We start from the raw sequence: 27,678 nt of genomic DNA, 5'->3' as shown, positions 1-27,678 counted from the left end.
GTGTGTGTGTGTGTGTGTGTGTGTGTGTGTGTGTGTGTGTGTGTGTGTGGTGTGTGTACCAAGTGCCTGTGAGCACTTGGGAGCTGTGCAGAAGAGTATTGGATAATCAGAGGCTGTCCCAGTGTGTCAGATAGATGCAGGCTGTGCCGCCGCTGCCGCCGCCACTGCTGCTGGGGCTTTGTTTGTTGGGCTGCTGCAGTTGGCCGGAACCGTGTGCGTGTGTGTGTGTGTGTGTTCCTGTGTGTCCGTCCACATCGCCAGAACTGGTTTCTGGAATTTGACACAGGTGGCCACTGGTGCCCTGCCTGCCTACACTTAACTGCCTTTTCAGGGGGCCAATCTGCCCGAAGACAAGCCTGTCTCTTGACATATTTAAACTGAACTGGGCTGCCATCCCCATCCTTGCTTCCTTGGACCTTCCTGCAGGTGATCTCGGGTGTTCTGCTTGCCTCTGTTCTGTATTCTGTGTGCCCACGCATGTACAGGTGTCTTCTTGTATCCTCAGTCCTGTTTCTTAGTGACCTCAGATGATCTGGGTCCCTAAAGCTCATTATCTGTGTGTACCAGGGCCCCTTTGCACTTGGAGAGAGCCCAGGTTTCCAAATCACCTGTGCAGATATAAGAGCTCTCATCTCTTTCCCGGGAGCCATCTGGCCAGGAATGTCTGAAAGTACTTAGTAATGGCTCTGTCCCCACATCACATGAGATCTCCCCAACCCCCAGGTTCAGGATTGGATTACTATTATTTTTTGAAGAAGGCCACAATGCAATGTTGGAGAGCTCTGGTGAGACATTGATAAGCTGGAGGGTAACCAGGCTGGTGAAGGGATTGTTGACTGCCCCAAAGGAAGATCATTTGAGGGAAGTGGAGATTTTTAACCCAAAGAAGAGATGTGGATGAGGGGTAGGTGAGGGATGCACATGAACATTCTTTCCAAGTATTTGAAAGGATGTCACATGGAAAAGGAATTAGGTTTTTCCTTGAGACAGAAGTCTTGGGAGACCCTAGAAAGAGCATTAAATTTGTAGGTAGGGGATCTGGGTTTGAATCTCAGCCTGGTTTTTCACTACTTTGGTGACCTTGGGCAAGTGACTCTGTCTCTCTGGGCCTCAGTTTCCTCTTCTGTAAAAAAGTGGGGGTTGGACTAGATGATCTCTTAGACCCCTACCATCTCTAAATCTCTAATCCTATGCCTAGTTCTACTTGGCCCAGAGTACAGAATTATTAGCAATTTAGACACTGCGGACATCCAAGCAGGTTTGATGTCAGGAAGACATTGCTGTTCCAGGCAACGAGAGCAGCCCCAAAGTGGAAGGGGCTACCTTAGACGCTGGTCTCATCCCCTCCATGGGAGGTCTTCAGGGAGACCAGATGAACAGATAATTGCTGGAGATGGGGGTTCCTGCTTGAGTAGATGGCCTTGCTGATTCTTCCTGATTCTGTGTACTTGTTTCACCTGTGGAAGTCTTGGTTTTATGGCACAGGTTTATGCCTGTAGGTAGACCAAGAACCCCACAAAGAAAGGTTTAAACATCACTTCTCCCATCTCTTAAATCTGTCTGGGGATAAGCCTCAGCCTAGTAGAATTCTTTTGGAAAGGGCAAACAGCCTCTGGTGTTTGTCTTTCCCTAGGTTGTCACAGGGGCCCCGGGGGGGTAATTTCTCTAAGAAGTCCTGCAGAGCTAACTCCAGTCCTGTCAAGAGAAGGAAGAAGGAGAATCACTTGTTTTAAGAGGGTGAAGGTGGCACGGATTCTGTGGCTTCCTGAGGGGGTTACACGATTCCTGGCAGATGAGATGGTTTTTTGCACTGTGCCTGGAAGGGCTGCTCTGTCTCTGGAGAGCAGTGCTTGAGAAGGCCTGTAAAGTATTCTTTTCCCAATGACCTGCTTTTGACCTTACCCCTCTGGGTAGTGCACTCCAGGAAGCAGGGACACACTTCCCTTCCCTCACATCCCTTTCCTATCCGCTCTGTTCTCTTATATGATGGGTTCCTACTCCCCCACTGCTGTGAAATGGCCTTGGCACCCCACAGACTTTTCACACCACTGGCAGGATTCTGCTGAATGGTAAGGCAATAATATCTGCTTTATCTAACAGTCATTTATATCACTCTGCTTATCCATTTATCCAGGTTTCCTGAAAGAAGCAGGGGGGAAGGGAAAGACTATGAAACCAAAGTAATTCCTAATGCACTTCAATCACTAGAGACTCCCTCAGGTCCTAACTCCAAGCCAATTGCTTGTTATTTTAGACACGATTTTGGCAAGCTTAATTAATTTGTGTGGACTGAAAATTCAGGTAGAAGCAAGACTGCTGGAGACAGGTGCTTTGACAAAGCATCTCTTGGCTTGAGAAACAGGAGAAGAAATAGAAAAAAAAAAATTTAAAAAAAAAATCATTCCTGACAACTCAAAAAAACAAAATAGTCTAGGATCATTTAGTGTGGTGGCCGACAGCATGAAATCATTCCCCATGCCTTGATATCACTTTATTATATTCTAGAATAGTGGATGCTTACAATGCTGATAACCAAGACCCAAAGTCATTAAGAAACCATAGTTGGTATGCTTTTTTTGAGAAGGCATTTTTAGGAAAGTTTCCATCATGTTCAATCATGTTCGGGTTTTTGTGACCCCATGGACCATGCTGTCCATGGGATTTTCTTGACAAAGATGCTGGAGTGGTTTGCCATTTCCTTCTCCAGTGGATTAAGGCAAATAAAGGTTAAATGACTTGCCTAGGGTCACAAAGCTATTAAGGGTCTGAGGCTGAATTTCAACTTAGGTGTTCCTGACTCCAAGCCCAGAACTGTATTCCCTGAGCCACTTAGCTGTCTCCTTGAAGGTTTCCATATCAAACAATTAAAATTTAAAAAATATATATTGGTATGTAAAGGGTCAAGCTTTGATATTCTAATGGTATTACAGAGGCCTGAGTTCAATTTCTGAGCCATACAGGTACGTTTTGAGGAGAATGGTGTCATGAATTGACCGCTAGGCTTGGAGTCAGGGAGACCTGGGTTATCCTTCCTGAGACACTTACTAGCTGTGCAAGCCTGAGCAAATCTTAAAAAAAAACTTTGTTTGCCTTAGTTTCCTCATCTGTAAAATGAGGGATTTGGACTTAGTGACTTTCCAAAGGTCCTTTCTGATTAAAAATCTATGATCTTGTAAGTCTTCTTATTTCTCTGGTCTTCATTTTCCTTATCTGAAATATGAGAGGGTTGAACTAGATGATTTCTAGGTCCTCTCTAAGCCTAAAGGCAACCAGGTGCTGCTGTGGGAACTCCTTCTGATAATGCAGATTGCAGTCCCTAGGAGTCTATCTGAGGGGGGCACAGAGATTGAGTGACCTGCCCAGTGTCACACAGCCAAGTGAGTATCAGAGACAGGATTTGAACTCAGCACTTTATGACTAAGTCCTTCACCCTATCCACACAGTAGAACTTCTTCTAGTTGCTACTGGTGCCTGATTGATGAAGTATCACTATGCAACAGAATCACACCATGCAGACACTTAAGTCAAGTAAATCAAACTACTACCACTAAGCAAAGAAAAAGTGAAACATAATAATGAGAGAAATTTCACTCTTCACCTGCCATTTCAGTCAACGAGCATCTGCCCCAGAATGAGCCAAGCTGGAGATGGGAAAAGTGAATTTGCTGTTTCCTCAGTTGGTCTCAGTTCCTTCTATCCCTCCTCTCCAAAGATGAGTGTCTCCCTTGGGCTGAATGGGAGCCTAAAGCTTCACTTTCATCACACCTACTCACAGTCTATTCATTCTGATTAGGTGGGTGAAGTTAATGGGAGGAACCAGCATCCTTCGGCCTTCCCAGAATTCCTGGTCAGCTAGAAGACTCCTGCCATGGATGCTCTTCCTCTTGCCTCTGGGTGAGAGAAGAAACAGTCCCATGGGGTCCACTCACTCTTTAATACTATCATATCTTGTAAAACCCTTCCAAGACAATTATTTCCTCCCAATCAGCAGTTTTCCAGCCATCTAAGTCATTACCTATTTCTGTTTTCTTTCTATTTGAAAAATAAGTCCTAGTTCCTGACTCTCTCTGGATCAATAGCTTAGCTGGGTGTTGTGAAAAATAAAATTTACATTCAGTTGTTTCCACAGCAACCATCTCAGCTCCTTCTGCTCCCTGCCACTGACGGCTTTTAAAAAGGCCCTGGCTGTGGAACACTGCACATGCTGTCAGCCTGGGTTGATGGGTTGGTTAGTTCTGCTCAACTGTTATTTTCCTCCTCTTTTTGTCATTAATTAATTAATTAATGTATGCATGTATGTTAGAAGGGATGGCTTACTGGGTTGTGTGTGTGTGTGTGTGTGTGTGTGTGTGTGTGTGCAGGGGAGGGAGTGATGTATTCAGAAAGGGAGGTGATATAACACAAAAGCTACCAATAAAAATGATAAAAAAAAAATGATCCTCTTTCCAGCTGCAACTGTTTAAAGACACTGAACTTTCTGGGTAATTTGAGGGATTTTCAAAGGAGCTGACTTTAGAACCTCACCTCCGCAGTAAGATATGACTCTGCTGTAATTGATAATTAGCACATCTTCCCATTCTCCTTAAACATGGTACAACCACCCACCCATCCAGAGCCAGAGATGGGAAAAACCCTATGACTTGCTGAAGGAAGAGATTCATTTTCCTACGATTATCTGAGGTGTTGGGGTGACCTTGTTTGAGTCAACTAGGCACCCATGTATGACTCTCATCATCTCAGGAGACCAGGCTACATGCTATTAATAATATAGCCATGATGCCCTGTGACCACACCCCACAACACCTTCCCCCTATAGTCAGGTTGAGGGGGGAAGAAGGAGGATGCCCATTTCCTTTCACCCACCAACACATCAGTATTATGAGTGCATTTGAAAGGGGGGACCCTTCCTCCCCCTCCATCCTTAGTCTCAGTTCTAATCTGACTCACTCATATTATATCCTCTCCCTAGCCCTCTCCTAAAGCTGGAAAGAGGAAGGCTTGGCAGGATGAGGGGGCACCCCTATCCTGAGGTTTTAGGTGGGATTGGGACATTTGATTACCCTATCCCTAATTTTCCCCAGCCTCGAATCTTTCCCCTCCTTCTGCCATTCCTTCCCCTCCAACCAGTGTTCAAGCCCTAACCTCCCCTCCTTCTTCCATAGAGATTGTCCTTGGTGATCACTTTTGATTTCTGTAATAAATGTCATTTCTGATAGGAAAGAAATATGATTAATATTTAAGCCTAATGTAATTTCCCTGATCATAGCCTTTATATGATCTATATTTATTGTAATCTTATCTGAAATTATGATTGCTACCCCTGCTTTTTTAAGTTAGCAAAATCTTTTACATACATTATTTAATAAGACTAAAAACAACTCTGGGTGGCAAGTGTTATTATCATTTATCATTTTTATGGATGAAGAAATGGTCACAAAATTAGTAAGTATCTTAGGTGGGATTAGAACCCAAGTTTTCCTGACTCAATTCACCCTACCTTCCTTCAGGAAGCTAATACAGCTTCCTGTATTGTCCATTAGTATTGTCCAGTAGTGTCCAGGGGCTCAGGATAGACTTCCCTCCAGCCTATCTCTCTTAGCATAGGGACCTTTGCCCCAGGGTCCTCTTCTGCCTCCCCATTTACACTGGCACGATTCACAACCTGGAGAATCACCACTAGATGACCGATGAAAACTGGGAGTCAGTACTGACTCTTCTGAAACCCATAGAGTGTGGGATGCTATATCCAGATGAGCTTCCGTGAAGGGGGACAGAGCTGTCCTTGGGGTCTGACAAAACTGGTCTTCAGGTCTTCATTATCTGGATTTCTCTCTCTTTTTATCAACTCTCCTCTTACAGCTTAGCAATGTCAGTTCAGTTCTTCACCAAATGCCTTTGATTCCTCATCATCATCATTACCATCATCCAACCCCCACTTTGGTGTACAGGAGGTCTCACCATTCTATTTCTGAGCAGGTGAGGCCAGAGCAGCTAGCAAGTATCTCTAGACCAGAGGTTATAACCTTTTTTTGGGGGGAATCATGGACCCTATTGGCAACCTGTCAAAACTTATGGACCCCTTCTTGGAATGTTTTTAAGTGCATAAATACATGGAAACCAATTATAGTGAAATAGCTGTATATGCGTATATTTTGTGTATATATGTACACACACAATTTTGTATATATATGTATATAATTTTTTTAAAAGCAAGTTTAGAGGCTCCAGATTTGCAACCTCTGCTCTAGACTGTCCTGTCCAGGTGGCTCCTGGGGGGTGGGGCAAGGTGCCAATGGACAAACTGACAAACCCACAGAAGAGGTAGCTAGAAACCTGGTCTCTCAAAGTGCATGTGCGCGCACACACACACACACACACACACACACACACACATTGAGGCACTGAATTATGGAGACACAGAGTATCTGTGGCAACCTATCCTAATGTCCCAGAGACTAGATCTGGCCATCTGAGGACAAAATACACACAGAAGCCTGTGGCTGCACCTGGAGTCACCTATCCTAAGGTTCTAGGAACTAGGTCCGGTGATATGAAGAGACACACACAGAATCAGCAGACCTGGGTTTTGATCTCAACTCTTATTAGCTGTGTGACTTTGAGCAAGTCACTTACCCTCCCTATTCCCCTCCTTCACCTCAAGTTTCTTCACCCATAGAAATGAGGGAATTGGATTAAATGATATCAAAGGTCCCCTCCAGGTCTAACCTTCTGTAAGTCTTAAATGTAAGGAAGAGTGTGGGTCCCAGCCTATGGGAAGTACGAGGGACTTCTTGAAAGTCACGTGCTAGCAGCTTCTCCCTTTCCTCTAGTATACTATTTCCTCAGTTTCCACATTTGTAAAATTATGAGCTTGGACTAGATGGCCTAGATGGTCCTTTCCAGATCTAAGTCTGGAAGGAACTTAGTATGACCAGCAAGATTTGGAAGAGATGCAGGGGCAGAAAAAATTGACTTGAGTTCTCAGCTACTCTTTGTTAAGACGTGTAAATAGAAAAAATGGCTAGGATAACATAGAAACTCACCAGAAGGGTTAAGGAATATGTGAAAATGTGCATCTTTTGGGGTGGCCAGGTAGCACAGCGAGTAAGAGCACTGGCCCCAGTGTTGGGATGACCTGGGGATCGAATCTGAGCTCAGACACTTATTACCCACCCAGAAACACCTGGCCGTGCAACCTTGAGCAAGTTACTTAACCCTGATTTCTTAAAAAAAAAACAAAACAAAATGCGCACCTTTAGTTTTTCATCAAGAAGTTGTCATCTTGATCATAGCCATAACTAATGGACTAACTATTCTCTATGCACAGTCCTTTATGTTTCTCCACTGAGTTGGGGGATCTTATGCTAGATGGCTATCTTCAAGGGGCAGATCTGGCAAGCAAACACCCTAAGAATGAAATTTCTCTCTCTCTTTCTCTCTCTCTCTCTCTCTCTCTCTCTCTCTCTCTCTCTCTCTCTCCTTAACTGGTACATATAGGGATCTCTCCCCTATACCAGATTAACACCAGCACCTGAGCTAGTGCCCAGAGTCAAAAAACCATTTCTGTTTCAGAGGCAACACTTGAACCCAGGTGTTTTGGACTCTCTGACTCTCTCTTCACTATGCCAAGGCTATCTCTCTTGCGGCCCTCTTACAGTGTTTTCTTAAGACTTACCGAAGAAGTTACTTGGACAATAGCGATTTCTGAAGCTCATTCACTGATGTCAGCCAAAGAGAAACAACCTCAATTCTCCTGAAAGGTGAGATGGGAGGCCAGTCAGTCCTCAGCTGCCCCGTCCACCACAGTATTAGTCACCCCACTCAGCCAAAGCCTTTGTGTTGGTTTCTGACTTCAAAGGTTGCCGTCACCTTGGAGAGCTTTTCTGTCAGCAGAGTTGGATTTCCCCAGAATTTGAAGGCTTTGATGGACACGTCATGTAAGAGTGTTTAACCTGGAACTGACTGGACCCTCAGATCAGGGATCATTTCTGACTCCTTTTCTTTCTTTGTATCCATCTGGGTCTCTGTCTTTCCCTTGTCCCTCTCAGTCTCTGCTTCTATCCTTTTGTGAGTCTCTCTCCCTTTCCATCTCCCCCCTTTCTCTGCCTCTGTCTTTTCCATGTTTCCTTTGATCTCTCTCCATCTTCCTTCTCTTCCCCTGCTTTCCTTGTGTTCCAGTGATTTTCTACCATGTGTCTCTTCCCCTTTTTGTTCCTTTCTCTTTCTTTTTCTCTTCCCCCTTCTAATGTGTTTCTCTCTTCCTGTATTTCTTTGTTTCTTCCTATCTATGTCTCTCCTTAACTTCCTCTGCTTCATCCTCTCCCTTAGTCTATACATCTCTCTCCTCCTCACCCTCTCCACATCCTCTGTCCTTTCAATCACCAAGCCCACATTCCTCTCCTTTTCCCAGTCTCTTTGGTTGGACATTCAGGAAGCCAGACGTTTCAGTACCATACCCACTGACCATCCCCTTCTCTGCCTAACACGCTGAGATACAGGGAGCACTTTCTGCTCTCGACATCACTTTCTGAACAGGCCAACTCCCTATGGAGCTTGAGCTGGAGCTGCACCGATTTCTGTGCTGAGGGCCGATGAGCCAGCTCTTATCCTGAGAACAGGGCACCAACATCATCCAGCTGACTGGCCCAAAGTTCATGCTTCACCCCAAAGGGGATCCCTCACTTCAGACCCTCTTCACATACATCTGCCTTTGGGAAAGGAGAGGTTTTTTTTTTTTTAAAGAAGTTTATTCTTGTTAATGTTTGGACGGAGAGATGTGATAGAGTCAATGTACGGAGTAGGAGTAAGGAAGTAGGACATAGTGAAGTCAGCTGGGTTTGGGGTGGGCTCAGATCCCAACTCTGCTGCCACCTGCCTGTAAGTAGTCACCCTCACTAGGTCCCAATTCCTCATCTATGAAAGGAAAGAGATTGTAGTACACAACCTCCAAGGTCCCTTCCATCTCTGAATGGATAATTCTCTAACATACTGATGAATTGCACTCCTTTTTCCTCTCCATCTTCTCCTTCTCTTCTTCCCACTATTCTCCACCCACTCCTCCCTGAATCCTTAGCTTTCACTCAGACAACAGGAGAGTCAGACAGTTTGCATAGAGATATTGGTTTGAAGAGCAGGGAATGAGCATGGTCTATTCAGGGAATTGATGAAAAGAGCGATTTAACTGGAACAGAGAGTTCCTATGGGAAGGTAGAGAAAATTAAACCTGGAGGAGTAGATAGGAAAGGCCTTGAATGCCATTCCAAACTTTAATGTTTGGGCATTAAAGTAGTTTTGAAGGCTCTCTGAGGAGAGGCCTATGTTGGCAGAGCGGTATTTTAGGAGGATAGATCTGTCAGTGGTGCAAATCAAAGGTGTCAAACACACTGCAAGTGGCCCACAATCCCCTTAAGTGTGACTGGAACCAAGCTAAAACATAACCAGGAATTAACAGAATAAGTAAAAATAAATACAATATAGATAATATTCCATTTTAAAACTAAGTCAGTTTATGGCCCCCAGGGATCCGTATGGATGGATGAATCAGTGGGCCCCCCTCCCATCTGAGGCTGACATCACTAGTGTAAAGGGTGGATTAGAAAGTCAGGAGATTGGAAGAAGGGGCATTTGCCATAGACCAAACATGAGGTGATGAGGACCTGAACGAGGAGGGGATATTAAGAATGGAAAAGAGGCTCTGTGATCTTGGACAGTTTCCCTAACCTTTCTGGGCCTTGGCTGAAAGATAGGAATAGTATGGCTCAGTAATGATAATTCTCATTTCAATGGTACTTTAAGATTTATAGAATGAGTTAAAAATAACAATGTTGTTTTTCAGTTGTCTGACTCTTTGGGACCCCATTTGGGGTTTTCTTGGGAAAGATACTGGAGTGGTTTGCCATTTCCTCTTCCAGGTCATTTGACAGATGAGGAAACTGAGGCAAACAGAGTTAAGTGACTTGCCCAGGGTCACACAGCTAGTAAAAATCTGAGGCTGGATTTGAACTCAGGAAGATGAGTCTTCCTGACTCCATGTCCAACACTCTATCCATTATGGGACCTCCTAGTTGCCCCCAAAATAACAATAGATTACATTTTTATCCCACTTCACACAACCCAGAAAGGAAGGTGCTATTATTATTCATATTTTATACATGGGGAAACTGAGTTTCAGAACAATTAAGTGACTTACCCATGGTTGCACAGTTAGCAAATTTCTGAGGCAGGATTTGAAACCAGATCTTCCCAACTCCAAATCCAACTCTATCTACTACCGTATTCAATTAGGCAGGAGTAGATCATACGATCTCTTAAGGTTCCTTCCATGCCTAAGTTCATAGGATCATATATTTAGCCCTAGAAGGAACCTTAGAGGTCACCTAATCCAACACTTTCATTTTACAGTTGAGGAAACTTAAGCAGAGAGAGGTTGATACTACTAATTAACAGTTATAAAGCACTTACTATGTGCCAGGAATTGTGCTAAGCTCTTTACAATTATTATCTCATTTGGTTCTAACAACAACCCTGGGAGGTAGGTGTCATTATTATCCCCAATTTACAGATGAGGAAACAGGCTGATGGGGTTAAATGACTTGCCCAAGGTCTTACAGGGAGTGAACCTGTAACACCGGTTCCCCTGACACAAGAGCAAGCTTTCTGATTCTTTGAAGGAACTTGAGAAAGGTAGGGAAATTTGGTCAAGAGAGAGGTCTGAGGATGCAGAAGAATTCACCTGGCCTCCACACTGCTGACAATTTCTGCCCCCGTTCTTACTTCATCCATGATTGGCTAGCCCACTACTTTCCGTGACTTAGTTTATCCACTATCCACTCTTGAACAATACGTGACCACCACAGCCTCATCTGTTTGTCCAGAGTATGCCAAGAAGGTCCAGCCAGCCGCACCTCGGGAGGAAGGAATTGTGCAAGTGCAAAGTATGATTTCATTACTGCTGAGGACTGAGGCCTCGAAATCAAATTGGCTCCCAGGGAAATCAGAGCAAGCACAGGAAGAGGGTGAATAGTTACTGAGAGAAGAAAGGCTGGGTTAAAAAGCCATTCACCATGCAGATGGCCGGAGCAGTCCTGCCTCTGCCTGCCTAATGGGAAGGGATGCTCTGTGCGAGTGTCTGGTCGAACTACCTCGCACAGCTGCAGAAATCAGTGGAGACTTGTCTCTGACCAAGAAGGTGGGGGTGGGGAGGCAGGAGAGAAGGACTAGGAAGCCTGTCTTTTAGAGTATTGTGAGGGAGACTGAGAGGCAAAAGGGAGAAGGCTCAACAGAGCAACAGGTGCAATGTCCCTGGATGGGACTGACCAACCTCAGGAAGAGTTGATGTACCTTCTACCAGGTGTGCCTTCCCAGATCCCTTTTTGTGGTTATCCAGTTATTCAATCTTGTCTGACTCTTCATGACTGGTTTTCTTGGCAAAGTTACTGGAGTGGTTCGGCATTTCCTTCTCCAGCTCATTCTATAGATGAGAAAACTGAGGCAAACAAGGTGAAGTGACTTGCCCGGGGTCACCCAGCTAGGAAGTGTCTGAAGTCAGATTTAACCTCAGGAAGAGGAGTCTTCCTGACTCCGGGCCTAGCACTATCCACTGAGCCACCTAGCCCCCTGGGTCATTACTGGGATGAAAGCTATGTCCACTTATCAATCCACTCTGGCAACACAGCAGTGCAATTATCTGTCTTGCATCAGGGAGATAGCAGGGACATGCCCCATTCGGTTTCCTTTCCCACTGCAGAGATTTTGGAGACTCATAGATTTAGAGTAGGAAGGGACCATAATGCCCTCCTAGTCCAATTTGATCATTTTATAGATGGGGAAACTGAGCCCTCAGCAAATTAGGTGATTTGCCCAAATTGGGGGAACCCACCACCTAGGAAGCTCATTCTACTTTTGCATATTTCTGATTATTGAGAGGTTTCCCCTGACATCAACCCCAAAGTCTAGGCAGGTGGCAAAATCTGGCTTTCAGCCCAGAGGGAAATGGGCCAGAGAAGGTACAGGACTCCTAACACTGCAAGGAGTGATTAATGATCTTGGAGGCAAAGGTTCATAAACTTGGAGCTGGAAGGGACCTTAGAAGTCATTGAGTCTAATTCCTTTATTTTACAGATTAGGAAACTGAGGCCCAGAGAACATGACTTACCCAAGGTCACATGAATAGAAAATGGAAGATTTTTCAAAGTATTTCAATCCAGTTCTTCTGACTCCAATCCAGCAATCTTTCCCCTACAGGCCTGAGTCTGAATCCCATTTTGGACATTTATTGTGTTCATGATCTCTCTGATTCTCAGTTTCCTCATCTATAAAGTGGGATATAATAACACCTTCCTCACAATGCTGCTGTGAGATGATATATGTAAAACATTTCACTGACCTTAAAGCATTATATAAAATCCATGGATTTAGAGGAAGAAAGAATCCTTCAGATTCTCTAAGGTCAACCCCTTATTGTGCGAATAAGGAAACTGAGACCTAGTGTAATTAAGCAACTTGCCCAGACTCACACAGGTCCTGTCAGACCTAGGATATAAATGTTAGTTATTTTTAAAAAACTAGATCTGTGATTTTATCCCTACAAAGAGCCCCTGGTGAATAACTTTCTCCACTAATAATGTTCACCACTACTTCTGCAGTTATAGCCTTAGTGAGCTTTCTGGAACCCTGCAAGATTAAATAACTCATTCAAGGTCACACAACCAGTGTGTCAGAGGTGGGATGGTTATAATTACTATTGTTAATTTTACTCCATGCTGCTTCCAGGGACCAGGGCAGGGGGCAAGCAGCTAAATCTGCCCTGGCTAGCTGCGTGGTCAGATCATAGCATTCAAAGGGGTGAGTCAGGCTTTATTCACCTGCCTCTTGGGGCCCTGAATGCCAGCGAGGAGAACTGTGGCAAAGAGAAAGGGGAAGGGAGGGCAGAGGGAGGCCATTCCAGTCCCCTTTAAGGTACTGCAAGGAGAAGGAAAGAGCTGGGGGCATGGCCCACTGCTCTACCCCCAGGACTCCTGACTCACCTCCCTATACTCAGAATAGCTCCTTGTCCTCTCTCCATCACTTTCCTGAATCCCTGGGAGTGAGTAAAGGCACTTAAAAAGGATGTGGTCTGCTTGCTGCTTCTGGAACTCCAAAGCCCGTGTAGCTGGAGCTGAAGCCCTGAGATCTGCTGGGCAAGCATGCCTCCTACTTGGACCCTTTGGTAACTAGCCCCTTTCCTGGAGTGGATCAGGCTTAAACCTGTTTCTGCCATACTAGATATGGTTCACAGTGGATAAAATGCTGGACCTGGAGTTAGGAAGACTCATCTTTGTGAGTTCAAATCTGATCTCAGACACTTACTAGCTGTGTGACCCCGAGCAAGTCATTCACCCTATTTGCCTTAGTTTCCTCATCTGTAAAGTGAACTGGAGGAGCAAATCACAAACCACTTGCCAAGAAAACCCCAAATGGGATCACAAAGAGTCAGACATGACTGAAATGATTCAACAGCAAAAACAAGGCCAGTCACCTCTAATTCTAGGGGGAAGATCGTGGAGAGCTGGAAATGACCTGAGAGTCCAACCCCTTCATTTTGTGGATCAGGAAACTGAGGCTCAGTGAAGTTTAGTAACTCCCCCTGGGTCACACAATAAGTATATGAGATAGATAGATTTTCCCCCCTTAAGTTTATTTATATTAAATTTTATTTTTTTTAATCAACAAAATCTGTTCTCTCTCCTTCCCACCTCCTTCCCAATTTAGAAAGAAAGAAAAACAGAGCCCCTGTCACACACATGCATAATCAAGCAAAACAAATTCTCCCATCAGACATGTGAAAAAAAAAAGGCTCAGTTTGCCCTTTGAGTTCATCATCCCTGTGAGGAGATGGGTGGCATGTTTCATCCTAAGTCCTCTGGGATCACCATCAGCTATCTCATTGATCAGAGTTCAAAGCTGTTGGTCTTCATACCACTGCCCTTCTTGTATAAATCGTTCCCTTGGTTCTGCTCACTTCACTGTGCATCAGTTTGCACAGATCTTGCCAAATTTCTCTGAAACCATCCCCTTCCTTTTTTTATGCCACAATAGCACTCCATCATGTTCATATATGATAACTCGTTCAGCCATTCCCCATTAATGGGCTTCTCATCAGTTTCCAGTTCTTTGCCACTGCAAAAAGAGCTGCTATAAATATTTTTGTACATGTGGGTCTTTTTCTTCTTTCCCTTATGTCTTTGGGATATCGACAGAATGTTGCTACCACTGGGTCAAACGTGGGCACAGTTTAATAATGTTGAGCTAGGCACTGAGGGCTACAAAAACATAAATGAAGTAACATATTTGCCTTTGTATTTCCTGTGGCTACCAAGTGCCTGGCAGAGAATGCTTAATACATGTTTATTGAATCAAATCAAACCTGGGGTTGGGTCTCCTCTCTCCTCAGGGTCCAGGAAAAGTCCCTCCCTTTGGGTATAATCAGTGAGCTTGTAGTGTCTTTGTTTCCTCTTGTACAGTGCATGCATACCTGCCTCATGCCTAGTAACTTCATTTAATTTCAATGTGATAAATATTTATTAAATGTTTCCCTTGTGTTCAGAAGGATTCTGAGAGGCTGAGAAGAGGAGGGAGTGCCTCCTGGACTTGGGGGAAAGCCTGGGTGAATGGATGGAGGCAGAGGACAGCATGTTGAGTTTTCTGTTGTTTCTTCTTTTTAGTCATGTCCTGTGACCCCTTTTGGGGTTTTCTTGGCAGATATACTAAAGTGATTTGCCATTTCCTTCTTCAGCTCATTCTATAGATGAGGCAACTGAGGTAAACAGGGTGACGTGACTTGCCCAGGGTCATACTAGTGTCTGAGGCTAAGATTTGAGCTCAGGTCTTTCTGACTCCAGGCCCTGAGTTCCATGTTGAATTTAGGGGGAGAAAACTAGTAGTCTGGTTTGACTGAAATATGGATTGTGTCTTGTGAAATAAAGCTGGATAGATGGGTTGGAGTCAGACTGTGGGAGAGCCTTAAATGCCATATTCTATCCAAAGGATGGTAGGATCACAGACCTAGAAGCTGTAAGGGACCTAGAAGTCATCTCCCTTGCCCCTCATTTGACAAATGAGGAAAGTGAAGCTCAGAGAGGTTAAGGGACTTACCCAAGGCCACTGGAGCAAAACGCATTAGAGTTGGGATTTGAATTCAAATCTTCTCACTGCAGAGCTGGCAGGTTTTTGATCAAGAAAATAATATGATCAGACATGCACCTTGGGAAAATTCTCTTGAAGCAGTTTGGAGTATGAATCGGAGAAGAGAGAGACAGGAAAGCAGGAGGGAAATCAGTTAGGAATAATTCTCCAGTTGGGAGCTGGGGAGGTTTGAACTAGGATGGTTGAGAGTGTGAGTGGAAAAGAGGGGATGGGTGGGAGAGATGGGCTGTGCATCTTGACTGACTGACGGATGTCAAACCCACTGAAGCCTGAAATTCCAACTTGAGTGTGATAGGGATAGAACCAGCCTCAAGGGGAAAATTTTAACCAAGTCATTTCAGTTGCAAGTAATGTCTGCTTCCTCTCCTGGGCAGATCAGATTTCCCTATTGGAAATAGATGATAGGTTTTCCCTGGTTACAATAAACACATCCTCTTGATTCTTCAGTGCTAGGAAACACTTTACATCAGTGATTTTTGTTTATCATCCAGAACAGAGGCTGGTTTTGTGATGGAGAGGTGCCTGTGGATTTCCATCCCTCTACTGGGAATTGGGGCAGGGGGAGTGTGTCAGGTGGGCTAATTCTGGTATCTAGGAGGGAAAATAGCACGGACTACCTCTGTGCCCAGTTTTCTGAATATTCTGTGACCCCTTTTCACCTCTGGGGGCCAGAGTATAAAGATATCACCTCTCCAGAAATGGGGAGTAGAGGCATTGGGTAATCATTTGCTTTTTTCTGGTCATTGTCCAAATTACCCAGATGGCCCCTGGCATGTCCCCTTTTGGCCCAGTCCCTGGTCATGCTTTCTGATAGGAGAGAACTGCTTTTTGTTCTTTTATTTTAAAATAATCTTTCCTTAGTTTTGCCACATGTATCCCTGTGGGCCACAGAACTGAAAGGGAAGTCACAGAGGGCATTGCCCTTGTTTAAACCTGAGGGGGATATGGATGTACTCAAGGAGAATTGTTATTTTATTAAACAGATTCAACCCAGAATGTCAGAGCTGGGAGAGCCTTTAGAACAGAGAATGTCAGAGCCGGGAGAGCCTTTTATGATCACCCAGGCCAACATCATTATTTTACTGAGTCCCAAAGAAGAGAAATGACTTCCCCAAAGACGAATGTTTAGTGGCTGATCCATAGCAGACCTCTGAACGCTTGATTCTCAGTCTTGTATATGTGTCAGTAGACTTCTGTACACTAACTTTGATGAAAAGGAAGGCTTATTTGGGGGAGTAGTAGAAGATCATATTGGACAAATCAGTTAGGGCCTGCTTGTGGAGCAATTCCAGACCACAGAATTAGGACATGATCCTGCAGGCAGTGGGGAGCCTGGAATTGAGCTTCATAGGATAGTGAATTTAGACCTCATAGACTATTTCCTCCAAGCTTCCCATTTTATAGATGTGAAAACTGAAAGCTATAGTGATGATTTGCCTAAGGACAGGAAGTGGCAGAACTGGGATTTGAATGCAGATTCTCTGAGGCCATGCACTACACTGTCCCAGTCCTTACCCTCCTCTTTCATAGTCATCAGTGGACTTTATAATAATGAATTGCTTTCCCTTAACTCATTTTGCCAAACCCCAGCCCAGCTCATTAGCTTCTGGCCCCCTGCCACTGGAAAAGGAACAGAGGCAGAAGGACGAAGCTTGGCATTCCCAATACTGAGCCAAAATTGTTGGGCCAACAGAGAGGACCCACCCTCTTTGCCTGTCAATAGAGGGGACTCCATATGGAAGGTAGCAGTGAGACAGCAAGTTTGCAGAGGGGCCTCCCACTGGGTAGGAAGGGTCTGCCTGGCCAGGATATATCAATGCCAAAGTCAGGAGGAGAAAACTGTGAAAATGAGGCGTCCTGGGCTTTCTTCCAAATCTCTAGATAGACCACTAGAAACAGAATGAGACTCAGAGGTCATTTACTACTTGCTTAGGATCATAGGGAAAGGGGAGCTCCAAGAATGACCTTGAGCTTCTGCTTCCAAGGTGGACAGACTTGTTGCCTCGTCCTTACATAACCCTCCCCCCCATCTCTTAGTCCTCCAAGGAGTATAGAACATAAGCTCCATCTCTGCATGCCTTTGCTCCTAGCACCCTAGGACAGCTTCACAAACTCTTGAAATTCAGTGGGAATCTCATCTCCTTCCTCTTGAAATTTCTCTTTCTTATCCAGCCTCCAGTGTCAAAGAATTACCCCAGAGCAAGAGATTCTCATTGAATCAAAGCATAGCTTTATTACTTGTTGCCATAAGGGAGAGAGCAGTTAGCACAGAGAATTTCCGTGGAGAAGCTTCTTGTGTAATTGCACAAAGCAAAACATTGTTGTACTGTTTGAAGGAAGAAAAGAAAACCACAGGAGTATTTGACAAGATTAATGGAGATGTATGAAGTTGGGAGATCAGTGGAGGTATGCAAGATAATGGATGTGTATAATATGGAATCACCGAGGGGTCAATTGTCTCAATTGTAGGACTGTTTGGAGAAATGCAAACTATTAATGGGCAATTGGTTACAGCAAGAAGCACAAACATTTCCATTGTTCTGAAGAAAGCAGGGTTTTCCATGGGGGATTTTTATTCTCCTACCCCCAGTTTCTTCTGTTTAGCAATGCTTAGTATACCCACTGTCCTTTGCAGTTTTGTCAAAATTTCAAGAAGCATGATGCAATGTTATTCAGTAATGTCTGACTCTTTGTGACCCCCAGTTAGCGTTTTCTTGGCAAAGAAGTGGTTTGTCATTTCTTTCTCCAAATCATTTTGCAGATGACGAAACTGAGGTAAGCAGGGCTAAATGACTTGCCCAGGGTCACATAACTAGGAAATGTCTGAGGCTGGATTTGTACTCAGGAAGATGAGTCTTCCTGATTCCCAGTTCAGTGCTCTAACTCGTTACACACCCACACCAGAAGTGGGTCTTTCTAACAAGACACCCAGGAGGCTCACAGTTTCTTTGAAATTCTCTACTGTTTTTTGTACAGTAAAAGCCTACCTGGTTTGCCTCTAAAAAACCAAATCAATTTCAATTCAATGAATATTTATTAGGTGCCTACAAGGTGCTCAGAAGGATTCTGAGAGGCAAGAGTATTCTAGACTAGGGGGACAGCCTGTGTGAGTGGAGAGTCCGAAGACAGCATGTTGAGTTTGAATTATTTATGATTGCATCTCAGAATCTAATTCTTAAGAGCCTCTCAGCTCCCTTGAGCTGACTTCCATTCTAGAGACTTAGATTGGGTAATATAGTGGCAAGATCACTGGCTGAGGAGTCACAGGTCCTGCGTTCAAATCTCATCTCTGACAGTTATCCTGTATAACATTGTACAACTCATTTAGACTTCCATTGTCAAATGAGAATACTGGGTTAGTAAAGTATCTTCCATCTATGAACAATTATTAAATGTCTGCTATATGCTAGGTACTGGGGATGCAAATTCAAAACTGAAACAAATTGAAAAATGAAAGCCCTTGAAGAGCTTACTTTTTACCTTTTTTGTTTAGTTGTTTCAGCTGTGTCTGATTCTTTGTGACCATATTTTGGGTTTTCTTGGAAGAGATACCGAAGTGGTTTGCTGTTTCCTTCTCCTGCTCATTTTTTAGGTGAGGAAACTGAGACCAACAGGGTGAAGTGACTTACCCAGGGTCACATAGCTAGTAAGTGTCTGAGGTCACATTTGAACTCAGGTCTTCCTGACTCCAGGCCTGGTATTCTTTCCACTGCATCACCTAAATGCCCCCACTTTTCACCTAGCTATCTTTTTTAAATAAGAATTTTCTACAATCCACTTTCCTGCAATCTCAGATCAGAAATGTCCAATCACCATCCTTAACTATCATAAGCTCTAAGGTTCATTGTTCCTTTTCTTTTGTGTGGTAGTTACTGGGGGAGGACTAAATACAAATGCCTGTCTTTTGCCTCAAAGTTCATATAATCTAATAGTCAACACTTAGTAATAATAATATTATATATTTTTTTAAAAAGCTTATTATCCCATTTGATCCTTAAAGCAATCTTGTGGAGGTAGGTACTGTTAATATCCCCATTTTACAGATGAAGAAATTAAAGCTCAGAGAAGCTGTACCTAGGATTGCAGAGTTAGTAAGTGTCTAAAGTAGATTTGAACTCATCATCCTGACTCCAAGCTCAACACTCTATTCATTGAGCCACCTAGCTAATATAACAGGGGAGATAAGTGTATGATAATAAGTTTGTTATAAAGAAAACTATAAGAGAAAGGAGAGGTCTAGATAAAATGCTATAAGACTCTTTTTTTTTTGCTTTTTTGAAGGGCAATTAGGGTTAAGTGACTTGCCCAAGGTCACACAGCTAGTATTTATATTAAGTGTCTGAGGCCGGATTTGAACTCAGGTCCTCCTGACTCCAGGGCCAGTGCTCTATTCACTGTGCCACCTAGCCACCCCTGTAAGACTCTTAAGAGAGATAACTTTCTTTTACAGAGTTACAGAGGGGAATGTGTCTCCAGTACCTAACATGGCACTTGCCACACAGTAGAAATTTGATAAATCCTGGTTGGTTGGTAGATTGATTGAGAACATGGCACCTGAGCTGGGCCTTGAAGGAAGAGATTTTCATTGGACAGAAAAGCGGAGGGAGTACTTTCCAGACATGGTAAATGACCCAGCTGAAGTCAGCAGAGTGTAGGATAAGGTCAGAGAAGATCCAGTTGTCTAGTTTGGTTGAAATATAGTTTGGGAAGGAATGCACAATGAAGATTGTGACCTTAAGAGCTTGGCAAAGGAGTTTCTGTTTTACTGGGGCATCATTTAAAATTTTTGAGCAGGGGAGTAGTAGGGTTAGATGAGCTTGGTAGGAAAATTTGGAGACCTGCATAAAAGCTGGATAGGAGAGGTCAGAGTTAAAGGCATGGAAGCAGGACCATTGCAAGGATTTCCAGACCATTGATGGGGGCAGGGGAGGAAGCTGCTCCACACTGGGGCCACACTGTCCCAATAGGTGAAGGGCCACTAAACTAGCCAGCCCCAAACTGAACCATGTTTCACTTTGCTCATCTTCTTTCTCTCCACTTTAGTGTCTTTCCTTCTCTCCCTTCCTCCTCCATTTTCCACCTCTTGTTCTGGTAACAGTAATCAAATCAACTCTACTACTGTTCCCAGAATAAACCTATTCCTGTTGATTGTCTTCTTGTTCCACTTACCAACCCTATGATTTACCAGAACAAAATACCCTTCCTTGTCATTTCTCCTATACATTCATTGTCTCTCTCTATTAGAATGTAGGCTTCTTGAAGGTAAGGGATGTCTCACTTTTCTATTTGTATCCCCAGCATTGAGCACGGAGCTTGTCATATAGTAAGTGCTTGATAATTGCTTTCATCCATCCATCTATCCATCCATCCATCCATCCAACTCACTCATGGTTGGTCAGAATCAAATCCAGAAAAGGCTTTCTCATCATGCCCCTTGAAATTCTGACTAGACCTTGAATCTCTTGAAGTTTTCTTAATATCTGTAGTCAGTTGGAGGTTCTGAGTGATCCCAGCAGCTTCTGGGCAAGGTCTTTGGTAGGGAGACTACCTGTTCTTCTACCAGAGCTTTGGTCTCTGATATTTCTTCTGGGCAGCTCTTATTCCACGTTATTTTCTATTTTTTCTCCTCCCTAAAAGGAAAACGAACAGCTCTCCACAGTTCACCTCCCCCTCAGGCCAGGGAAAGGGCCATGGATGTCTTTGTCCTACTCCCATTAACACACTTCGGGGGCCCATCTCCAGTCATTCTGATATATATATTGCCACTGGACCCAGATGGCTCTTGAGGAGAGAGTGAGGCTGGTGACTTTGCATAGTCTTTCCTCACTTAAATCCAATTCACTTGCATATCTTGGCACCACCAACTTGAAATCATGGTCCTCTTCGAGAACAAAGAACAAATAACAACATCCCCTAATGCCCACCACCTGAGGGCACTATTGGTGCCACTTGCCCTGGTGCTGTCCAGGGTACTTGCTCTGAATTAAAAAAATTCCATCTGAATGACTCTGAGAAGGACCAGGATGCTGAAATAAGAAACCAGCTCTTCTGAATATGAATGTGGCCAATCTATGGGTCCCTTCTTAAGTGTAAATGGAAACAAACACACTATGCCCAGTTTATTCTCTTTATTCATGGGGGCAACCATGGTGTGATAGAAAGGGAAATGACTGGGGTTCTGTGTCCCTAATCCCTTGTATGAACTTGAACAAATGACTTATCTTTGCTGAGCTGTAGTTCCTGCATCTCTAAAATGAGGGTTTTGGACTATACACTCTTTGAAGTCTGTTCCAGCTGTAACATTTATAGTTTTATGATTCATTCACTCATTCCAGAATCCTCCTTCCATTCCTTCTCTCTCCTTTGCAGAAGTGGGGAACTATGGGTATAAAATACAGCATATAATATTAGATTTTTTCAATTTGTTGATTAGTTTTTCTGAACTGGTTATTTTCCTCTTTTTATTCCTTATTGTCAGAAATTACTCTGGGAAGAGGTGGGAGGATACATTGAGACATGCAGGGGATGTGAAAACAAGAGAGACATAAAAATCTACTTAGAAAAGACACTTATCCCTTTACAATCCTGCATCCCTCAAAAACCATTTACAACTCTTGTGGCCTGTGTCATCTCTAGGGCTTCAGTTTTCTCTGAAAAATGAATGGGTTGAACTAAATAACTCGGAAAGTTCCTTCCAATTCATAATCTAACATCCTATGATATTCCCTTCAGAGCCAGGGAACAGAAACAAAAGAAAACCTTTCTTCTACCTTACTTTGGGACCAGAGTCAGGATTCAGAGCTGAAGGAGAGTTTAGAAATCCTCTCATTTAGTCCCATTTTAAAGAGGAGGAAACTGAGGCCCATAGGCATCAAATGACTTGGCCAAGGTCACCTAGGCAGAATCTAGACTCAAATCCAGGCCCTCTGACTCTGAATATAATATCTTTCCACTGTGTCACATTTCTTACCTGGATGTCCAAATAAGCTAGTTCAAGATCAAAGTTTTTTAGTTCCCTCCCCCCACCCCAAGTCCACTCTCCTTTCTGGCAACTTATTTGCCCAAGAGACACCACTTACCCTCAACCATCTCCCCCACTGTATCAATGTGCAAGCCTACTTGTCTCTGACTGTTGCCTGGAATAAAGGTGGATGTTGGCTAAATATTCTGTTTTTTTCTGGAAAGAAAGTGACTCTACACCCAGGGTTCTTAGAGGCTGGAAGGGGCCTGAGACCTAAGGTTTCTGAAAATTCCACAATCTGGTTTCTTCCCTCTCCCATACTCCTACCCTCACCCCCATGAAAACCACCCAGGTCTTAATGTCAAGACAAATATGAACCTGTTTTTGGAGGGAGGAAAGGACTGGAGTAGGGTGTGTGGTTCTTGATTGAGGATGCCTCAGTCAACAGACCAAGATTTGCTTCCCCTAAATGAAGTTTGGCTCTGGGAGTCTCAGTGTCCCCAGCACCAGGCAGCTCTCTGTCTCCAAAGGCTTTGAAAAGCTTTCTTGTACAATTCTAGGGATGATTTCAAGGCTCATGGGTGATGAGGGATCCAGAGGAAGCAGATGAAATCTTTATGAGCTTGGGAGGGAATTGAAGAAGGTACTCTCTGTAGGCCCTGTGGGCCTGGTTTTTTGGCACACCCTTGCCAAGGGTATAGCTCACTTTAAGGTTTTAAAATGGGAAAAGTTTTTTTTTTCCTTTTAGAGTTCCCATTTATTCAATTGAAAGCCATTCTAAATTAGAGCATCTCACCTCTTGGTTAGTCCTCTGACCAAGCTGGACTTGATCTTTGGGCTTCAGTTTTCCATATCTGGAAAATAGGGCTGTTGATAATAACACATTTTCTATGGTGATTCAGTTTATTGTATACTTTGTGTATACTGTCTCATTTAATTCTGAGGTGGGTAGTAATAACAGCTGACATTTCAGTAGAACTACAAGATTTACAAAGTACTTTACACATATCTGACTAACACTTCTGTATAATCCATACTATTAGGATTATTATCTCTCTTGCATAGATGAAGAAACTGAGGGCCAAAGAGATTAAAATATATAATGTAGCAGAAATCAATTGACCGGCATTCATTGAGTACCTACTATGTGCCAGGCCCTATTATAGGCACTTGGAGTACAAGGATAAAAGGGAAAAATAATTGCAGTCTCCAGGGACCTTATACTCTAGACAGGGGAGACATAGGAATATATAGTTCTACATCAAATTTATACAAGGCAATTTGAGGGAGAGGTCTCATGTAGAAGGTGGCATTTTAGCTGAGCCTTGAAGGAAACTATTGATTCTGAGTCATAGAGGTAAGGAGGGAGTGCATTCCAGGCAGGGGGTACTGCCAGGACAAAGGCATGGAGATGGGAGATAGAATATTGTGTGTGAGGAACAGTAAGAAGGTAAATTTGACCTTCGGAATCAGGTACAATCAAGCTGGAAAGTAGGTTGGGACAAGGTTTTGAAGAGCTATAAAAGTCAAACAGAGGAGTTTATATTTGATGATGGTAGTAATAGGGAGCCACCAGAGTTTATTGAGGAGAGTAACATGATCAGATTTGTCCTTAAGGAAAATATTTTTTAAAAATTGTTTAGTTTGGCAGCTGTGTAGAAGATGGATTGGAGGGGAGAGAGACTTGTGGCAGCCACTTCAGTGTGGTATCAGAGAAAGATTAAAATCTTGTCTCTTTTACTTACTCCTTTATGAATTTAACCAAGTTATTTAACAAGTCCTTGAGTCTTAGTTTCTTCATCTGTAAAAAAAAAAAAAAAGGGGGTCAGCTAGTTGGCATCATAATGTATAGAATGCCAGGCTCTTCTTCCTGGTTCTTCTTCCTGAATTTAAATCTAGCCTCAGAAACTTCCTGTGTGACCCTGGGCAAGTCATTTAACTATTTGCCTCAGTTTCCTCATCTGTAAAATGAGCTGGAGAAAGAAATGGCAAATCCCTCCAGTGTCTTTGCCCAGAAAAACCTCAAAATGGGGTCATAAAGAGTTGGGCACAATTTATATGACTCAACAACAAAAAAATCAGTGTGTCGATGTCATCATTATCATTCCTATAGAAGGTAAGCCTCTTGAGGGCCAGATAGTTTTTCACTTTGAATACCTGGCATTAAGTCCTAAACATAGTAGGGACTTAAATGTCTGATTGAGTGGGAGGGATAATCAGTGCACAGGCATGTGCTACACTGGAGCCCATGCAGTGTCAAGGAAGCCTCTTGGAATACCTGGGTATCCTTCAAGTCTCAACTCAAGCACCATCATCTACATGAGATCTTTTCTGGTCCCCTAGGGGCTATTGAGTTTCTCCATCAGGCTATCTAGGGTGTGTGTGTGTGTGTGTGTGTGTGTGGTACCTAAATTGTGTGTATTTTATATCTAGCTATATATGTGTATATTATCTCTTCCTATTAGAATATAAGGTCCTTGAGGGCAAGAACTATTTCATTTCTGTCTTTATATTTCCCACCTAGTAGACCCTTCATAAATGCTTGTTGATGGATTGCCCCCTTGTGGAGCATTTGTGGGAGCACAGGAGAAGATGTGGGTAGTTCAGATTTGTACCTGTGGAGGAAATACCCACATGGGTGAGATAATAGCTTTGTTGAGGTATCGAAGTGTTATTCAATTCAACAAGCATTTATTAATTTTCTACTATGTGCCAGGGACTGTGCAAGACCCTAGAGATACAAAGATAAAAATAAAGCAGTCTCTGTCCTCAAAGAGCTCATGTTATTCAGTAATTATACATTCTACCTTTTGTGTCGCTCCTGAGGGGCTATTTTCCAAAGTCTGGCTTGGTATCATTCTCTTAATATTTTTTCTAGCTTTGTGTGTGTCCATGAGAAAATTACTAAACCTTTCTGAACCTCAGTTTCCTTATCTGCAGAATGAGTACTTTGGACTGTGTGTTCTCTGAGGTCACTTCTGGCTCTGACATTTTGTATTCTAACATGCTGAGTGGTAAAGTCCCTTCTAGCATTGATGTTCCATCTTCTGGAGTCCCTTCCAGATGTGACCTTCTGTATCACTTGACTCAGATAGACTATATTCTCAGTTTTAAAAGTGGTTGTTGAGGTTGAAAGATCATGGCAAACAGGAGAAACACCACAAGACTGGAGAAAGGCATATATCTTCACTTTTGAAAAAGAGAAGAGGACAAAAGTTCTCAAACCACGGGCCATCGAGCATGGTTTTGATCATTGGAAAAATTCTAGAATGGATAATTAAAGAGACAGTTGGAGAATATTTAGGAAAAGAGGGATTACAAAGAGCCAGAATGTGTTCAACAAGAACAGGTTATGCTGGACTAACCTTTTATTTCATTTTCTAATGGGATTACTAAACTGGCAAATGAAGGGAATGCTACAGCTATAAGTTAACTAGATTTTAGCAAAGTGGTTGAAAAAGTATCTCATACTACTGGTTATGGAGAAGACGGAGAGCTATTGGACCAGACAAAAATGCAATTGGATGAATTTTAAAGTTGTGGAACAGATTGAATGAAAATTATTGTTCAGTTATTTCAGTAGCGTTCAATTCTTCATGACCCCAGTTGGGGTTTTCTTGGCAAAGATACTGGAGTGGTTTGCCATTTCCTTCTCCAAATTGAATGATAAAACAGTCAGCTAATGAATGGTTCAACGTCAACATGACAGGAAGTCTACAGAGGAGTATCCCAGTAATAATGGTCAGTGACTTGGCTCAAGTCATCCAAATTGCAAATGACATTAAGCAGGGAGGGGGAGCTAATAATATACTGCATGATAGGCAAGATTCCAAAAGATTTTGACAAACTAGAATATGGGACTGAATCCAATAGGATGAATGTAAGGATCAATGTAAAGTTTTACACCTGAGTACAAGAAATCAACCTCACAATTTCAAGATGGTGGAAGCTTAGACATCATTTTGTCTGAAAAATATTTGGAGGTTTTAGTGGACTACAAGTTAAATATGAATCCGTGGTATGATATGATTCTATATGAGTCAGCAGTGGGATTTAGTAGCCAAGAAAGCTCATGGGATCTTGGGCTGGACTGAGAGAGGCACAGCTTCCAGGAATTAGGAGGTGAAAGTCCCTCTGTATTCTGCCTTCATCAGTCTTCATTAGGAGTATTGTGTTCAGTTCTGAGCAACATAATTTAGGAAGAACATTGATAAACTGGGTAATATTCAGAGAAGGGCAATTAGGATGGTGAAGTGACATGAGTCCATGTCATATGAGGATCAGTTAAAGGAATTAGGAGTGGTTAGCTTGGGGAAGAAAAGATTTAGGGGGGACATAATAGCTTGGTTCAAGTATTTGAAGATTTATTATGTAAAAAAAGGATCAGACTTGTTCAGTTTGGCACCAGATGGCAGAACTTTCCACTTTCCTCCCCTCTCACTTTCTTCCTTCTTCTCTCCTTCCCTTCTTTCCTTCCAGCTTTGTGGAGGGAGATATGACAATATAATATAAGCTCCTTGAGGACAGAGACTTGTCATTTTTATTTCTATCCCTAGTCTCCTGCCTTTTAATTGGTCTCTCTCCCTTCCTTCAATTCTGCCCTCCTTCCTCCTCCCTCCCTCCCTCCCTCCCTCCCTCCCTCCCTTCCTTCCTTCCTTCCTTCCTTCCTTCCTTCCTTCCTTCCTTCCTTCTTCCTCCCTCCCTCCATCCCTGCCTTCCTCCCTTCCATCCTTCTTCCTTCCTCCCTTCTTCCTCCTACCCTCCTTTCCTGGCTCCCTCCCTCTCTCCTCCCCTCCCTTCCTTCCCTCCTCTAAGCAAAGTCTATAAAGATATCATCTCCACTTGTCCGGTTGCTCAGGGCTTGCCTGGAGAAAGAATTCTTATTACCAGCTCAGTGGGCAGGGCATGTTCCAGCATTCATTTTCCTTATAACTCAGACTCTCCCTCTTGGCCCCCAAACATGCACTACTCTCCAAAGGCTCTTGTATTTGGCCAATTAAACATGAAGGGCACACTCCAATCACGGAGAGCCGCAGATCTCAGGTAAGAGGGAGAGAACAAGCCAGAGAACACTAATTGCAGTGGTGATGAGGTTCCCTGCTGATGAGATACATTTGAAAGAGTGAGGGAACTGGGCTGATGCTCAGAGCTGCCATTAGCAGAGGGGGACACGAGGGCAAAGGAGGCGTTGGCCTCGGGGCCCCAAAGCTTCTCCGTGCAGGGAATGAAAAAGGGAAAAGCCCCTTTCCTAGAACAAAAGGAAAGTCTCATTTTTGTTTGGTCTGCTCCGTATATAACGCTTATTGCTCTGGGGGTATTTTTATTAGCAGCCTAATATCTCAGAGGGAGGACCCCCCTTACCCCTCCCCCCAATCTTTTACTTCCTAATATGTTACTGGGTCACACCCATTCTTGATCTATCCTGGTCTAAATCTGAAGGAGATACCTCTGTGCCATAAGGGAGAGACAGGAAGAGAGAACTGATTGGTCTCCATGCACTAGATTAGACAGGAGGTCTCTGATTTTTTTGAGGG

The 27,678-nt window shown here is 43.4% G+C and overlaps 1 protein-coding gene across 1 annotated transcript in view; it reads left to right on the top strand.

Annotated features, from left to right (window-relative positions):
• OPRD1 (opioid receptor delta 1) overlaps positions 1-27,678 on the top strand; it is a 52,807-nt gene that overhangs the window by 724 nt on the left and 24,405 nt on the right. The gene's annotated exons all lie outside the window — the stretch shown is intronic.

Source organism: Petaurus breviceps, unplaced genomic scaffold (assembly GCF_028583685.1).
Source record: "Petaurus breviceps papuanus isolate PSGF00001 unplaced genomic scaffold, PetGlider_PUasm1.0 91041, whole genome shotgun sequence".
In the NCBI taxonomy this organism is placed as follows: domain Eukaryota; kingdom Metazoa; phylum Chordata; class Mammalia; order Diprotodontia; family Petauridae; genus Petaurus; species Petaurus breviceps.
Note: the sequence above shows the minus strand (reverse complement) of the source record. Positions and strands in the feature narration are given on the sequence as shown.